The sequence below is a fragment of the Narcine bancroftii genome, chromosome 8 (assembly GCF_036971445.1).
Source record: "Narcine bancroftii isolate sNarBan1 chromosome 8, sNarBan1.hap1, whole genome shotgun sequence".
NCBI lineage: Eukaryota > Metazoa > Chordata > Chondrichthyes > Torpediniformes > Narcinidae > Narcine > Narcine bancroftii.
This window is the reverse complement of record NC_091476.1, coordinates 128,342,008-128,358,497: the sequence shown is the minus strand read 5'-3', so window position 1 is coordinate 128,358,497 and position 16,490 is coordinate 128,342,008.

The following is a 16,490-nucleotide window of genomic DNA, read 5'->3' as shown; positions in this document are numbered from 1 at the left end:
TGATGCTCCTCTGATGCTCCTCTGATGCTCCTCTGATGCTCCTCTGATGCTCTTCCTATGATCCTCTGATGCTCCTGCTCCTGCTCCTGCTCCTGCTCCTGCTCCTGCTCCTGCTCCTGCTCCTGCTCCTGCTCCTGCTCCTGCTCATCTGATGCTCCTCTGATGCTCCTGCTCCTGCTCCTTCTCCTGCTCCTGCTCCTGCTCCTGCTCCTGCTCCTGCTCCTGCTCCTGCTCCTGCTCCTCTGATGCTCCTCTGATGCTCCTCTGATGTTCCTCTGATGCTCCTCTGATGCTCCTCTGATGCTCCTCTGATGCTCCTCTGATGCTCCTCTGATGCTCCTCTGATGCTCCTCTGTTGCTCCTCTGATGCTCCCCTGATGCTCCTCTGATGCTCCTCTGATGCTCCACTGATGCTCTTCTGATGCTCCTCTGATGCTCCTCTGAGGCTCCTCTGATGCTCCTCTGATGCTCCTCTGAGGCTCCTCTGATGCTCCTCTGATGCTCCTCTGAGGCTCCTCTGATGCTCCTCTGATGCTCCTCTGATGCTCCTCTGATGCTCCTCTGATGCTCCTCTGATCCTCCTCTGATGCTCCTCTGATCCTGCTCTGATGCTCCTCTGATGCTCCTCTGATGCTCATCTGATGCTCCTCTGAGGCTCCACTGATGCTCCTCTGAGGCTCCTCTGATGCTCCTCTGATGCTCCTCTGATGCTCCTCTGATGCTCCTCTGATGCTCCTCTGATGCTCCTGTGATCCTCCTCTGATGCTCCTGTGCTGCTCCTCTGATGCTCCTCTGATGCTCCTCTGATCCTGCTCTGATGCTCCTGTGATCCTCCTCTGATGCTCCTCTGATGCTCCTCTGATGCTCCTCTGAGGCTCCTCTGATGCTCCTCTGATGCTCCTCTGATGCTCCTCTGATGCACCTCTGATGCTCCTCTGATTCTCCTCTGATACTCCTCTGATGCTCCTCAGATGCTCCTCTGATGCTCCTCTGATGCTCCTCTGATGCTCCTCTGATACTCCTCTGATGCTCCTCAGATGCTCCTCTGATGCTCCTCTGATGCTCCTCTGATGCTCCTCTGATGCTCCTCTGATGCACCTCTGATGCTCCTCTGATGCACCTCTGATGCTCCTCTGATGCTCCTCTGATACTCCTCTGATGCTCCTCAGATGCTCCTCTGATGCTCCTCTGATACTCCTCTGATGCTCCTCAGATGCTCCTCTGATGCTCCTCTGATGCTCCTCTGATGCTCCTCTGATGCTCCTCTGATGCTCCTCTGATGCTCCTCTGATGCTCCTCTGATGCTCCTCTGATGCTCCTCTGATGCTCCTCTGATGCTCCTCTGATCCTCCTCTGATGCTCCTCTGATGCTCCTCTGATGCTCCTCTGATGCTCCTCTGATGCTCCTCTAATGCTCCTCTGATGCTCCTCTGATGCTCCTCTGATCCTCCTCTGATGCTCCACTGATGCTCCTCTGATGCTCCTCTGATGCTCCTCTGATGCTCCTCTGATGCTCCTGCTCCTGCTCCTGCTCCTGCTCCTGCTCCTGCTCCTGCTCCTGCTCCTGCTCCTCTGATGCTCCTCTGATGCTCCTCTGATGCTCCTCTGATGCTCCTCTGATGCTCCTCTGATGCTCCTCTGATGCTCCTCTGATGCTCCTCTGATGCTCCTCTGATCCTCCTCTGATGCTCCACTGATGCTCCTCTGATGCTCCACTGATGCTCCTCTGATGCTCCTCTGATGCTCCTCTGATGCTCCTCTGATGCTCCTCTGATGCTCCTCTGACGCTCCTCTGATGCTCCTCTGATGCACCTCTGATGCTCCTGCTCCTGCTCCTGCTCCTCTGATGCTCCTCTGATGACCTCTGATGCTCCTGCTCCTGCTCCTGCTCCTGCTCCTGCTCCTGCTCCTCTGATGCTCCTCTGATGCTCCTCTGATGCTCCTCTGATTCTCCTCTGATGCTCCTCTGATGCTCCTCTGATGCTCCTCTTATGCTCCTCTGATCCTCCTCTGATGCTCCTCTGATGCTCCTCTGATGCTCCTCTGATGCTCCTCTGATGCTCCTCTGATGCTACTCTGATGCTCCTCTGATGCTCCTCTGATGCTCCTCTGATGCTCCTCTGATGCTCCTCTGATGCTCCTCTGATCCTCCTCTGCTGCTCCTCTGATGCTCCTCTGATGCTCCTCTGATGCTCCTCTGATGCACCTCTGATGATCCTCTGAGGCTCCTCTGATGCTCCTCTGATGCTCCTCTGATGCTCCTCTGATGCTCCTCTGATGCTCCTCTGATGCTCCTCTGATGCTCCTGTGATGCTCCTCTGATGCTCCTGTGATCCTCCTCTGATGCTCCTCTGATGCTCCTCTGATGCTCCTCTGATCCTCCTCTGATGCTCCTCTGATGCTCCTCTGATGCTCCTCTGATGCTCCTCTGATGCTCCTCTGATGCTCCTCTGAGGCACCTCTGAGGCTCCTCTGATTCTCTTCTGATGCTCCTCTGATGTTCCTCTGATGCTCCTCTGATGCTCCTGTGATGCTCCTCTGATGCTCCTGTGATGCTCCTCTGCTGTTCCTCTGCTGTTCCTCTGATGCTCCTCTGATGCTCCTCTGATGCTCCTCTGAGGCTCCTGTGATGCTCCTCTGATGCTCCTCTGATGCTCCTCTGATGCTCCTCTGATGCTCCTGCTCCTGCTCCTGCTGCTGCTCCTGCTCCTGCACCTCTGATGCTCCTCTGATGCACCTCTGATGCTCCTCTGATGCTCCTCTGATACTCCTCTGATGCTCCTTAGATGCTCCTCTGATGCTCCTCTGATGCTCCTCTGATGCTCCTCTGATGCCTCTGTGATGCTCCTCTGATGCTCCTCTGATTCTCCTCTGATGCTCCGCTGATGCTCCTCTGATGCTCCTCTGATGCTCCTCTGATGATCCTCTGATCCTCCTCTGATGTTCCACTGATGCTCCTCTGATGCTCCTGTGATGCTCCTGTAATGCTCCTCTGATTCTCCTCTGATGCTCCTCTGATGCTCCGCTGATGCTCCTCTGATGCTCCTCTGATGCTCCTCTGATGCTCCTCTGATGCTCCTCTGATGTTCCTCTGATGCTCCTCTGATGCTCCTCTGATGCTCCTGCTCCTGCTCCTGCTCCTGCTCCTGCTCCTGCTCCTGCTCCTGCTCCTGCTCCTGCTCCTGCTCCTGCTCCTGCTCCTGCTCCTGCTCCTGCTCCTGCCCCTTCTCCTGCTCCTGCTCCTGCTCCTGCTCCTGCTCCTGCTCCTGCTCCGGCTCCTGCTCCGGCTCCTGCTCCGGCTCCTGCTCCTGCTCCTCTGATGCTCCTGTGATGCTCCTCTGATGCTCCTCTGCTGCTCCTCTGATGTTCATCTGATGCTCCTCTGATTCTCCTCTGATGCTCCTCTGATGCTCCTCTGATGCTGTCTGATGCTCCTCTGATCCTCCTCTGATGCTCCTCTGATGCTCCTCTGATGCTCCTCTGATGCTCCTCTGATGCTCCTCTGATGCTCCACTGATGCTCCTCTGCTGCTCCTCTGATGCTCATCTGATGCTCCACTGAGGCTCCTCTGATGCTCCTCTGATGCTCCTCTGATTCTCCTCTGAGGCTCCTCTGATGCTCCTCTGATGCTCCTCTGATGCTCCTCTGATGCTCCTGTGATGCTCCTCTGATGCTCCTCTGATGCTCCTCTGCTGCTCCTCTGATGCTCATCTGATGCTCCTCTGATGCTCCTCTGATGCTCCTCTGATGCTCCTCTGATGCTCCTCTGATGCTCCTCTGATCCTCCTCTGATGCTCCTCTGATGCCTCTCTGATGCTCCTCTGATGCTCCTCTGATGCTCCTCTGATGCTCCTCTGATGCTCCTCTGATGCTCCTCTGATGCTACTCTGATGCTCCTCTGATGCTCCTCTGATGCTCCTCTGATGCTCCTCTGATGCTCCTCTGATGCTCCTCTGATGCTACTCTGATGCTCCTCTGATGCTCCTCTGATGCTCCTCTGATGCTCCTCTGATGCTCCTCTGATGCTCCTCTGATCCTCCACTGATGCTCCTCTGATGCTCCTCTGATGCTCTTCTGATGCTCCTCTGATGCTCCTCTGATGCTCCTCTGAGGCTCCTCTGATGCTCCTCTGATGCTCCTCTGATGCTCCTCTGATGCTCCTCTGATGCTCCTCTGATGATCCTGTGATGCTCCTCTGATGCTCCTGTGATCCTCCTCTGATGCTCCTCTGCTGCTCCTCTGATGCTCCTCTGATGCTCCTCTGATGCTCCTCTGATGCTCCTCTGAGGCTCCTCTGATGCTCCTCTGATGCTCCTCTGATCCTCCTCTGATGCTCCTCTGATGCTCCTCTGATGCTCCTCTGATGCTCCTCTGATGCTCCTCTGATGCTCCTCTGATGCTGCTCTGATGCTCCTCTGATCCTCCTCTGATGCTCCTCTGATGCTCCTCTGATGCTCCTCTGATGCTCCTCTGATGCTCCTCTGATGCTCCAATGATGCTCCTCTGATGCTCCTGTGATGCTCCTCTGATGCTCCTCTGATGCTCCTGTGATGCTCCTCTGATGCTCATCTGATGCTCCTCTGCTGTTCCTCTGATGCTCCACTGATGCTCCAATGTTGCTCCTCTGATGCTCCTGTGATGCTCCTCTGATGCTCCTCTGATGCTCCTGTGATGCTCCTCTGATGCTCATCTGATGCTCCTCGCTGTTCCTCTGATGCTCCTCTGATGCTCCTCTGATGCTCCTCTGATGCTCCTCTGAGGCTCCTCTGATGCTCCTCTGATGCTCCTCTGATGCTCCTCTGATGCTCCTCTGATGCCCCTCTGATGCTCCTCTGATGCTCCTCTGATGCTCCTGTGATGCTCCTCTGATGCTCCTGTGATCCTCCTCTGATGCTCCTCTGCTGCTCCTCTGATGCTCCTCTGAGGCTCCTCTGATGCACCTCTGATGCTCCTCTGATCCTCCTCTGATGCTCGTCTGATGGTCCTCTGATGCTCCTCTGATGCTCCTCTGATGCTCCTCTGATGCTCCTCTGATGCTCCTCTGAGGCTCCTCTGATGCTCCTCTGATGCTCCTCTGATCCTCCTCTGATGCTCCTCTGATGCTCCTCTGATGCTCCTCTGATGCTCCTCTGATGCTCCTCTGAAGCTCCTCTGATGCTCCTCTGAAGCTCCTCTGATGCTCCTCTGATGCTCCTCTGATGCTCCTCTGATGCTCCTCTGATGCTCCTCTGATCCTCCTCTGATGCTCCTCTGATGCTCCTCTGATGCTCCTCTGATGCTCCTCTGATGCTCCTCTGATGCTCTTCCTATGATCCTCTGATGCTCCTGCTCCTGCTCCTGCTCCTGCTCCTGCTCCTGCTCCTGCTCCTGCTCCTGCTCCTGCTCCTGCTCCTGCTCATCTGATGCTCCTCTGATGCTCCTGCTCCTGCTCCTTCTCCTGCTCCTGCTCCTGCTCCTGCTCCTGCTCCTGCTCCTGCTCCTGCTCCTGCTCCTCTGATGCTCCTCTGATGCTCCTCTGATGTTCCTCTGATGCTCCTCTGATGCTCCTCTGATGCTCCTCTGATGCTCCTCTGATGCTCCTCTGATGCTCCTCTGATGCTCCTCTGATGCTCCTCTGATCCTCCTCTGCTGCTCCTCTGATGCTCCTCTGATGCTCCTCTGATGCTCCTCTGATGCACCTCTGATGATCCTCTGAGGCTCCTCTGATGCTCCTCTGATGCTCCTCTGATGCTCCTCTGATGCTCCTCTGATGCTCCTCTGATGCTCCTCTGATGCTCCTGTGATGCTCCTCTGATGCTCCTGTGATCCTCCTCTGATGCTCCTCTGATGCTCCTCTGATGCTCCTCTGATCCTCCTCTGATGCTCCTCTGATGCTCCTCTGATGCTCCTCTGATGCTCCTCTGATGCTCCTCTGATGCTCCTCTGAGGCACCTCTGAGGCTCCTCTGATTCTCTTCTGATGCTCCTCTGATGTTCCTCTGATGCTCCTCTGATGCTCCTGTGATGCTCCTCTGATGCTCCTGTGATGCTCCTCTGCTGTTCCTCTGCTGTTCCTCTGATGCTCCTCTGATGCTCCTCTGATGCTCCTCTGAGGCTCCTGTGATGCTCCTCTGATGCTCCTCTGATGCTCCTCTGATGCTCCTCTGATGCTCCTGCTCCTGCTCCTGCTGCTGCTCCTGCTCCTGCACCTCTGATGCTCCTCTGATGCACCTCTGATGCTCCTCTGATGCTCCTCTGATACTCCTCTGATGCTCCTTAGATGCTCCTCTGATGCTCCTCTGATGCTCCTCTGATGCTCCTCTGATGCCTCTGTGATGCTCCTCTGATGCTCCTCTGATTCTCCTCTGATGCTCCGCTGATGCTCCTCTGATGCTCCTCTGATGCTCCTCTGATGATCCTCTGATCCTCCTCTGATGTTCCACTGATGCTCCTCTGATGCTCCTGTGATGCTCCTGTAATGCTCCTCTGATTCTCCTCTGATGCTCCTCTGATGCTCCGCTGATGCTCCTCTGATGCTCCTCTGATGCTCCTCTGATGCTCCTCTGATGCTCCTCTGATGTTCCTCTGATGCTCCTCTGATGCTCCTCTGATGCTCCTGCTCCTGCTCCTGCTCCTGCTCCTGCTCCTGCTCCTGCTCCTGCTCCTGCTCCTGCTCCTGCTCCTGCTCCTGCTCCTGCTCCTGCTCCTGCTCCTGCCCCTGCTCCTGCTCCTGCTCCTGCTCCTGCTCCTGCTCCTGCTCCTGCTCCGGCTCCTGCTCCGGCTCCTGCTCCGGCTCCTGCTCCTGCTCCTCTGATGCTCCTGTGATGCTCCTCTGATGCTCCTCTGCTGCTCCTCTGATGTTCATCTGATGCTCCTCTGATTCTCCTCTGATGCTCCTCTGATGCTCCTCTGATGCTGTCTGATGCTCCTCTGATCCTCCTCTGATGCTCCTCTGATGCTCCTCTGATGCTCCTCTGATGCTCCTCTGATGCTCCTCTGATGCTCCACTGATGCTCCTCTGCTGCTCCTCTGATGCTCATCTGATGCTCCTCTGATGCTCCTCTGATGCTCTTCTTATGCTCCTCTGATCCTCCTCTGATGCTCCTCTGATGCTCCTCTGATGCTCCTCTGATGCTACTCTGATGCTACTCTGATGCTCCTCTGATGCTCCTCTGATGCTCCTCTGATGCTCCACTGATGCTCCTCTGATGCTCCTCTGATGCTCCTCTGATCCTCCTCTGATGCTCCTCTGATGCTCCTTTGATGCTCCTCTGATGCTCCTCTGATGCTCCTCAGAGGCTCCTCTGATGCTCCTCTGATGCTACTCTGATGCTCCTCTGATGCTCCTCTGATGCTCCTCTGATGCTCCTCTGATGCTCCTGTGATCCTCCTCTGATGCTCCTCTGATGCTCCTCTGATGCTCATCTGATGCTCCACTGATGCTCCTCTGATGCTCCTCTGATGCTCCTCTGATGCTCCTCTGATGCTCCTCTGATGCTCCTCTGATGCTCCTCTGATGCTCCTCTGATCCTCCTCTGATGCTCCTCTGATGCTCCTTTGATGCTCCTCTGATGCTCCTCTGATGCTCCTCAGAGGCTCCTCTGATGCTCCTCTGATGCTACTCTGATGCTCCTCTGATGCTCCTCTGATGCTCCTCTGATGCTCCTCTGATGCTCCTCTGATGCTCCTCTGATGCTCCTTCTCCTACTCCTGCTCCTCTAATGCTCCTCTGATGACCTCTGATGCTCCTGCTCCTGCTCCTGCTCCTGCTCCTGCTCCTCTAATGCTCCTCTGATGGTCCTGCTCCTGCTCCTGCCCCTGCTCCTGCTCCTGCTCCTGCTCCTGCTCCTGCTCCTCTGATGCTCCTCTGATGCTCCTGCTCCTGCACCTGCTCCTGCTCCTGCTCCTGCTCCTGCTCCTGCTCCTGCTCCTGCTCCTGCTCCTCTGATGCTCCTCTGATGCTCCTGCTCCTGCACCTGCTCCTGCTCCTGCTCCTGCTCCTGCTCCTGCTCCTGCTCCTGCTCCTCTGATGCTCCTCTGATGCTCCTCTGATGCTCCTCTGATGCTCCTCTGATGCTCCACTGATGCTCCTCTGATGCTCCTCTGATGCTCCTCTGATGCTCCTCTGATGCTCCTCTGATGCTCCTCTGATGCTCCTCTGATGCTCCTCTGATGCTCCTCTGATGCTCCAATGATGCACCTCTGATGCTCCTGTGATGCTCCTGTGATACTCCTGTGATGCTCCTCTGATGCTCCTCTGATGCTCCTCTGATGCTCCTCTGATGCTGCTCTGATGCTCCTCTGATCCTCCTCTGATCCTCCTCTGATGCTCCTCTGATGCTCCTCTGATGCTCCTCTGATGCTCCTCTGATGCTCCTCTGATGCTCCTCTGATGCTCCTCTGATGCTCCTCTGAGGCTCCTCTGAGGCTCCTCTGAGGCTCCTCTGAGGCTCCTCTGATGCTCCTCTGATGCTCCTCTGATTCTCCTCTGAGGCTCCTCTGATGCTCCTCTGATGCTCCTCTGATGCTCCTCTGATGCTCCTGTGATGCTCCTCTGATGCTCCTCTGATGCTCCTCTGCTGCTCCTCTGATGCTCATCTGATGCTCCTCTGATGCTCCTCTGATGCTCCTCTGATGCTCCTCTGATGCTCCTCTGATCCTCCTCTGATGCTCCTCTGATGCCTCTCTGATGCTCCTCTGATGCTCCTCTGATGCTCCTCTGATGCTCCTCTGATGCTCCTCTGATGCTACTCTGATGCTCCTCTGATGCTCCTCTGATGCTCCTCTGATGCTCCTCTGATGCTCCTCTGATGCTCCTCTGATGCTACTCTGATGCTCCTCTGATGCTCCTCTGATGCTCCTCTGATGCTCCTCTGATGCTCCTCTGATGCTCCTCTGATCCTCCACTGATGCTCCTCTGATGCTCCTCTGATGCTCTTCTGATGCTCCTCTGATGCTCCTCTGATGCTCCTCTGAGGCTCCTCTGATGCTCCTCTGATGCTCCTCTGATGCTCCTCTGATGCTCCTCTGATGCTCCTCTGATGATCCTGTGATGCTCCTCTGATGCTCCTGTGATCCTCCTCTGATGCTCCTCTGCTGCTCCTCTGATGCTCCTCTGATGCTCCTCTGATGCTCCTCTGATGCTCCTCTGAGGCTCCTCTGATGCTCCTCTGATGCTCCTCTGATCCTCCTCTGATGCTCCTCTGATGCTCCTCTGATGCTCCTCTGATGCTCCTCTGATGCTCCTCTGATGCTCCTCTGATGCTGCTCTGATGCTCCTCTGATCCTCCTCTGATGCTCCTCTGATGCTCCTCTGATGCTCCTCTGATGCTCCTCTGATGCTCCAATGATGCTCCTCTGATGCTCCTGTGAAGCTCCTCTGATGCTCCTCTGATGCTCCTGTGATGCTCCTCTGATGCTCATCTGATGCTCCTCTGCTGTTCCTCTGATGCTCCACTGATGCTCCAATGTTGCTCCTCTGATGCTCCTGTGATGCTCCTCTGATGCTCCTCTGATGCTCCTGTGATGCTCCTCTGATGCTCATCTGATGCTCCTCGCTGTTCCTCTGATGCTCCTCTGATGCTCCTCTGATGCTCCTCTGATGCTCCTCTGAGGCTCCTCTGATGCTCCTCTGATGCTCCTCTGATGCTCCTCTGATGCTCCTCTGATGCCCCTCTGATGCTCCTCTGATGCTCCTCTGATGCTCCTGTGATGCTCCTCTGATGCTCCTGTGATCCTCCTCTGATGCTCCTCTGCTGCTCCTCTGATGCTCCTCTGATGCTCCTCTGATGCACCTCTGATGCTCCTCTGATCCTCCTCTGATGCTCGTCTGATGCTCCTCTGATGCTCCTCTGATGCTCCTCTGATGCTCCTCTGATGCTCCTCTGATGCTCCTCTGAGGCTCCTCTGATGCTCCTCTGATGCTCCTCTGATCCTCCTCTGATGCTCCTCTGATGCTCCTCTGATGCTCCTCTGATGCTCCTCTGATGCTCCTCTGAAGCTCCTCTGATGCTCCTCTGAAGCTCCTCTGATGCTCCTCTGATGCTCCTCTGATGCTCCTCTGATGCTCCTCTGATGCTCCTCTGATCCTCCTCTGATGCTCCTCTGATGCTCCTCTGATGCTCCTCTGATGCTCCTCTGATGCTCCTCTGATGCTCTTCCTATGATCCTCTGATGCTCCTGCTCCTGCTCCTGCTCCTGCTCCTGCTCCTGCTCCTGCTCCTGCTCCTGCTCCTGCTCCTGCTCCTGCTCCTGCTCCTGCTCCTGCTCCTGCTCCTGCTCCTGCTCCTGCTCCTGCTCCTGCTCCTGCTCCTGCTCCTGCTCCTGCTCCTGTTCCTGCTCCTGCTCCTGATCCTGCACCTCTGATGCTCCTCTGATGCACCTCTGATGCTCCTCTGATGCTCCTCTGATGCTCCTCTGATGCTCCTCTGATGCTCCTCTGATGCTCCTCTGATCCTCCTCTGCTGCTCCTCTGATGCTCCTCTGATGCTCCTCTGATGCTCCTTAGATGCTCCTCTTTTGCTCCTCTGATGCTCCTCTGATGCTCCTCTGATGCCTCTGTGATGCTCCTCTGATGCTCCTCTGATTCTCCTCTGATGCTCCGCTGATGCTCCTCTGATGCTCCTCTGATGCTCCTCTGATGATCCTCTGATCCTCCTCTGATGTTCCACTGATGCTCCTCTGATGCTCCTGTGATGCTCCTGTAATGCTCCTCTGATTCTCCTCTGATGCTCCTCTGATGCTCCTCTGATGCTCCTCTGATGCTCCTCTGATGCTCCTCTGATGCTCCTCTGATGCTCCTCTGATGTTCCTCTGATGCTCCTCTGATGCTCCTCTGATGCTCCTGCTCCTGCTCCTGCTCCTGCTCCTGCTCCTGCTCCTGCTCCTGCTCCTGCTCCTGCTCCTGCTCCTGCTCCTGCTCCTGCTCCTGCTCCTGCTCCTGCCCCTGCTCCTGCTCCTGCTCCTGCTCCTGCTCCTGCTCCTGCTCCTGCTCCGGCTCCTGCTCCGGCTCCTGCTCCGGCTCCTGCTCCTGCTCCTCTGATGCTCCTGTGATGCTCCTCTGATGCTCCTCTGCTGCTCCTCTGATGTTCATCTGATGCTCCTCTGATTCTCCTCTGATGCTCCTCTGATGCTCCTCTGATGCTGTCTGATGCTCCTCTGATCCTCCTCTGATGCTCCTCTGATGCTCCTCTGATGCTCCTCTGATGCTCCTCTGATGCTCCTCTGATGCTCCACTGATGCTCCTCTGCTGCTCCTCTGATGCTCATCTGATGCTCCTCTGATGCTCCTCTGATGCTCCTCTGATGCTCCTCTGATGCTCTTCTTATGCTCCTCTGATCCTCCTCTGATGCTCCTCTGATGCTCCTCTGATGCTCCTCTGATGCTCCTCTGATGCTCCTCTGATGCTACTCTGATGCTACTCTGATGCTCCTCTGATGCTCCTCTGATGCTCCTCTGATGCTCCTCTGATGCTCCTCTGATGCTCCTCTGATGCTCCTCTGATCCTCCTCTGATGCTCCTCTGATGCTCCTTTGATGCTCCTCTGATGCTCCTCTGATGCTCCTCAGAGGCTCCTCTGATGCTCCTCTGATGCTACTCTGATGCTCCTCTGATGCTCCTCTGATGCTCCTCTGATGCTCCTGTGATCCTCCTCTGATGCTCCTCTGATGCTCCTCTGATGCTCCTCTGATGCTCCTCTGATGCTCCTCTGATGCTCCTCTGATGCTCCTCTGATCCTCCTCTGATGCTCCTCTGATGCTCCTTTGATGCTCCTCTGATGCTCCTCTGATGCTCCTCAGAGGCTCCTCTGATGCTCCTCTGATGCTACTCTGATGCTCCTCTGATGCTCCTCTGATGCTCCTCTGATGCTCCTCTGATGCTCCTCTGATGCTCCTCTGATGCTCCTTCTCCTACTCCTGCTCCTCTGATGCTCCTCTGATGACCTCTGATGCTCCTGCTCCTGCTCCTGCTCCTGCTCCTGCTCCTCTAATGCTCCTCTGATGGTCCTGCTCCTGCTCCTGCTCCTGCTCCTGCTCCTGCTCCTGCTCCTGCTCCTGCTCCTCTGATGCTCCTCTGATGCTCCTGCTCCTGCACCTGCTCCTGCTCCTGCTCCTGCTCCTGCTCCTGCTCCTGCTCCTGCTCCTGCTCCTCTGATGCTCCTCTGATGCTCCTGCTCCTGCACCTGCTCCTGCTCCTGCTCCTGCTCCTGCTCCTGCTCCTGCTCCTGCTCCTCTGATGCTCCTCTGATGCTCCTCTGATGCTCCTCTGATGCTCCTCTGATGCTCCACTGATGCTCCTCTGATGCTCCTCTGATGCTCCTCTGATGCTCCTCTGATGCTCCTCTGATGCTCCTCTGATGCTCCTCTGATGCTCCTCTGATGCTCCTCTGATGCTCCAATGATGCACCTCTGATGCTCCTGTGATGCTCCTGTGATGCTCCTGTGATGCTCCTCTGATGCTCCTCTGATGCTCCTCTGATGCTCCTCTGATGCTGCTCTGATGCTCCTCTGATCCTCGTCTGATCCTCCTCTGATCCTCGTCTGATCCTCCTCTGATGCTCCTCTGATGCTCCTCTGATGCTCCTCTGATGCTCCTCTGATGCTCCTCTGAGGCTCCTCTGAGGCTCCTCTGAGGCTCCTCTGAGGCTCCTCTGATGCTCCTCTGATGCTCCTCTGATTCTCCTCTGAGGCTCCTCTGATGCTCCTCTGATGCTCCTCTGATGCTCCTCTGATGCTCCTGTGATGCTCCTCTGATGCTCCTCTGCTGCTCCTCTGATGCTCATCTGATGCTCCTCTGATGCTCCTCTGATGCTCCTCTGATGCTCCTCTGATGCTCCTCTGATGCTCCTCTGATCCTCCTCTGATGCTCCTCTGATGCCTCTCTGATGCTCCTCTGATGCTCCTCTGATGCTCCTCTGATGCCCCTCTGATGCTCCTCTGATGCTCCTCTGATGCTCCTCTGATGCTCCTCTAATGCTCCTCTGATGCTCCTCTGATGCTCCTCTGATGCTCCTCTGATGCTCCTCTGATCCTCCTCTGATGCTCCTCTGATGCTCCTCTGATGCTCCTCTGATGATCCTGTGATGCTCCTCTGATGCTCCTCTGATGCTCCTCTGATGCTCCTCTGCTGCTCCTCTGATGCTCCTCTGATGCTCCTCTGATGCTCCTCTGATGCTCCTCTGAGGCTCCTCTGATGCTCCTCTGATGCTCCTCTGATCCTCCTCTGATGCTCCTCTGATGCTCCTCTGATGCTCCTCTGATGCTCCTCTGATGCTCCTCTGATGCTCCTCTGATGCTGCTCTGATGCTCCTCTGATCCTCCTCTGATGCTCCTCTGATGCTCCTCTGATGCTCCTCTGATGTTCCTCTGATGCTCCTCTGATGCTCCAATGATGCTCCTCTGATGCTCCTCTGATGCTCCTCTGATGCTCCTGTGATGCTCCTCTGATGCTCATCTGATGCTCCTCTGCTGTTCCTCTGATGCTCCACTGATGCTCCAATGATGCTCCTCTGATGCTCCTGTGATGCTCCTCTGATGCTCCTCTGATGCTCCTGTGATGCTCCTCTGATGCTCATCTGATGCTCCTCGCTGTTCCTCTGATGCTCCTCTGATGCTCCTCTGATGCTCCTCTGATGCTCCTCTGAGGCTCCTCTGATGCTCCTCTGATGCTCCTCTGATGCTCCTCTGATGCTCCTCTGATGCCCCTCTGATGCTCCTCTGATGCTCCTCTGATGCTCCTGTGATCCTCCTCTGATGCTCCTCTGCTGCTCCTCTGATGCTCCTCTGAGGCTCCTCTGATGCACCTCTGATGCTCCTCTGATCCTCCTCTGATGCTCGTCTGATGCTCCTCTGATGCTCCTCTGATGCTCCTCTGATGCTCCTCTGATGCTCCTCTGATGCTCCTCTGAGGCTCCTCTGATGCTCCTCTGATGCTCCTGTGATGCTCCTCTGATGCTCATCTGATGCTCCTCTGCTGTTCCTCTGATGCTCCACTGATGCTCCAATGATGCTCCTCTGATGCTCCTGTGATGCTCCTCTGATGCTCCTCTGATGCTCCTGTGATGCTCCTGTGATGCTCATCTGATGCTCCTCGCTGTTCCTCTGATGCTCCTCTGATGCTCCTCTGATGCTCCTCTGATGCTCCTCTGAGGCTCCTCTGATGCTCCTCTGATGCTCCTCTGATGCTCCTCTGATGCTCCTCTGATGCCCCTCTGATGCTCCTGTGGTGCTCCTCTGATGCTCCTGTGATCCTCCTCTGATGCTCCTCTGCTGCTCCTCTGATGCTCCTCTGAGGCTCATCTGATGCACCTCTGATGCTCCTCTGATCCTCCTCTGATGCTCGTCTGATGCTCCTCTGATGCTCCTCTGAAGCTCCTCTGATGCTCCTCTGATGCTCCTCTGATGCTCCTCTGAGGCTCCTCTGATGCTCCTCTGATGCTCCTCTGATCCTCCTCTGATGCTCCTCTGATGCTCCTCTGATGCTCCTCTGATGCTCCTCTGATGCTCCTCTGAAGCTCCTCTGATGCTCCTCTGAAGCTCCTCTGATGCTCCTCTGATGCTCCTCTGATGCTCCTCTGATGCTCCTCTGATGCTCCTCTGATCCTCCTCTGATGCTCCTCTGATGCTCCTCTGATGCTCCTCTGATGCTCCTCTGATGCTCCTCTGATGCTCTTCCTATGATCCTCTGATGCTCCTGCTCCTGCTCCTGCTCCTGCTCCTGCTCCTGCTCCTGCTCCTGCTCCTGCTCCTGCTCATCTGATGCTCATCTGATGCTCCTCTGATGCTCCTGCTCCTGCTCCTGCTCCTGCTCCTGCTCCTGCTCCTGCTCCTGCTCCTGCTCCTGCTCCTGCTCCTCTGATGCTCCTCTGATGCTCCTCTGATGCTCCTCTGATGTTCCTCTGATGCTCCTCTGATGCTCCTCTGATGCTCCTCTGATGCTCCTCTGATGCTCCTCTGATGCTCTTCTGATGCTCCTCTGTTGCTCCTCTGATGCTCCCCTGATGCTCCTCTGATGCTCCTCTGATGCTCCACTGATGCTCTTCTGATGCTCCTCTGATGCTCCTCTGATACTCCTCTGATGGTCCTCTGATGCTCCTCTGAGGCTCCTCTGAGGCTCCTCTGAGGCTCCTCTGATGCTCCTCTGATGCTCCTCTGATGCTCCTCTGATGCTCCACTGATGCTCCTCTGATGCTCCTCTGATGCTCCTCTGAGGCTCCTCTGATGCTCCTCTGATGCTCCTCTGATGCTCCTCTGATGCTCCTCTGATGCTCCTCTGATGCTCCTCTGATGCTGTCTGATGCTCCTCTGATCCTCCTCTGATGCTCCTCTGATGCTCCTCTGATGCTCCTCTGATGCTCCTCTGATGCTCCTCTGATGCTCCACTGATGCTCCTCTGCTGCTCCTCTGATGCTCATCTGATGCTCCTCTGATGCTCCTCTGATGCTCCTCTGATGCTCCTCTGATGCTCTTCTTATGCTCCTCTGATCCTCCTCTGATGCTCCTCTGATGCTCCTCTGATGCTCCTCTGATGCTCCTCTGATGCTCCTCTGATGCTACTCTGATGCTACTCTGATGCTCCTCTGATGCTCCTCTGATGCTCCTCTGATGCTCCTCTGATGCTCCTCTGATGCTCCTCTGATGCTCCTCTGATCCTCCTCTGATGCTCCTCTGATGCTCCTTTGATGCTCCTCTGATGCTCCTCTGATGATCCTCAGAGGCTCCTCTGATGCTCCTCTGATTCTACTCTGATGCTCCTCTGAGGCTCCTCTGATGCTGCTCTGATGCTCCTCTGATCCTCCTCTGATCCTCCTCTGATGCTCCTCTGATGCTCCTCTGATGCTCCTCTGATGCTCCTCTGATGCTCCTCTGAGGCTCCTCTGAGGCTCCTCTGAGGCTCCTCTGAGGCTCCTCTGATGCTCCTCTGATGCTCCTCTGATTCTCCTCTGAGGCTCCTCTGATGCTCCTCTGATGCTCCTCTGATGCTCCTCTGATGCTCCTGTGATGCTCCTCTGATGCTCCTCTGCTGCTCCTCTGATGCTCATCTGATGCTCCTCTGATGCTCCTCTGATGCTCCTCTGATGCTCCTCTGATGCTCCTCTGATGCTCCTCTGATCCTCCTCTGATGCTCCTCTGATGCCTCTCTGATGCTCCTCTGATGCTCCTCTGATGCTCCTCTGATGCCCCTCTGATGCTCCTCTGATGCTCCTCTGATGCTACTCTGATGCTCCTCTAATGCTCCTCTGATGCTCCTCTGATGCTCCTCTGATGCTCCTCTGATGCTCCTCTGATCCTCCTCTGATGCTCCTCTGATGCTCCTCTGATGCTCTTCTGATGCTCCTCTGATGCTCCTCTGATGCTCCTCTGAGGCTCCTCTGATGCTCCTCTGATGCTCCTCTGATGCTCCTCTGATGCTCCTCTGATGCTCCTCTGATGATCCTGTGATGCTCCTCTGATGCTCCTGTGATCCTCCTCTGATGCTCCTCTGCTGCTCCTCTGATGCTCCTCTGATGCTCCT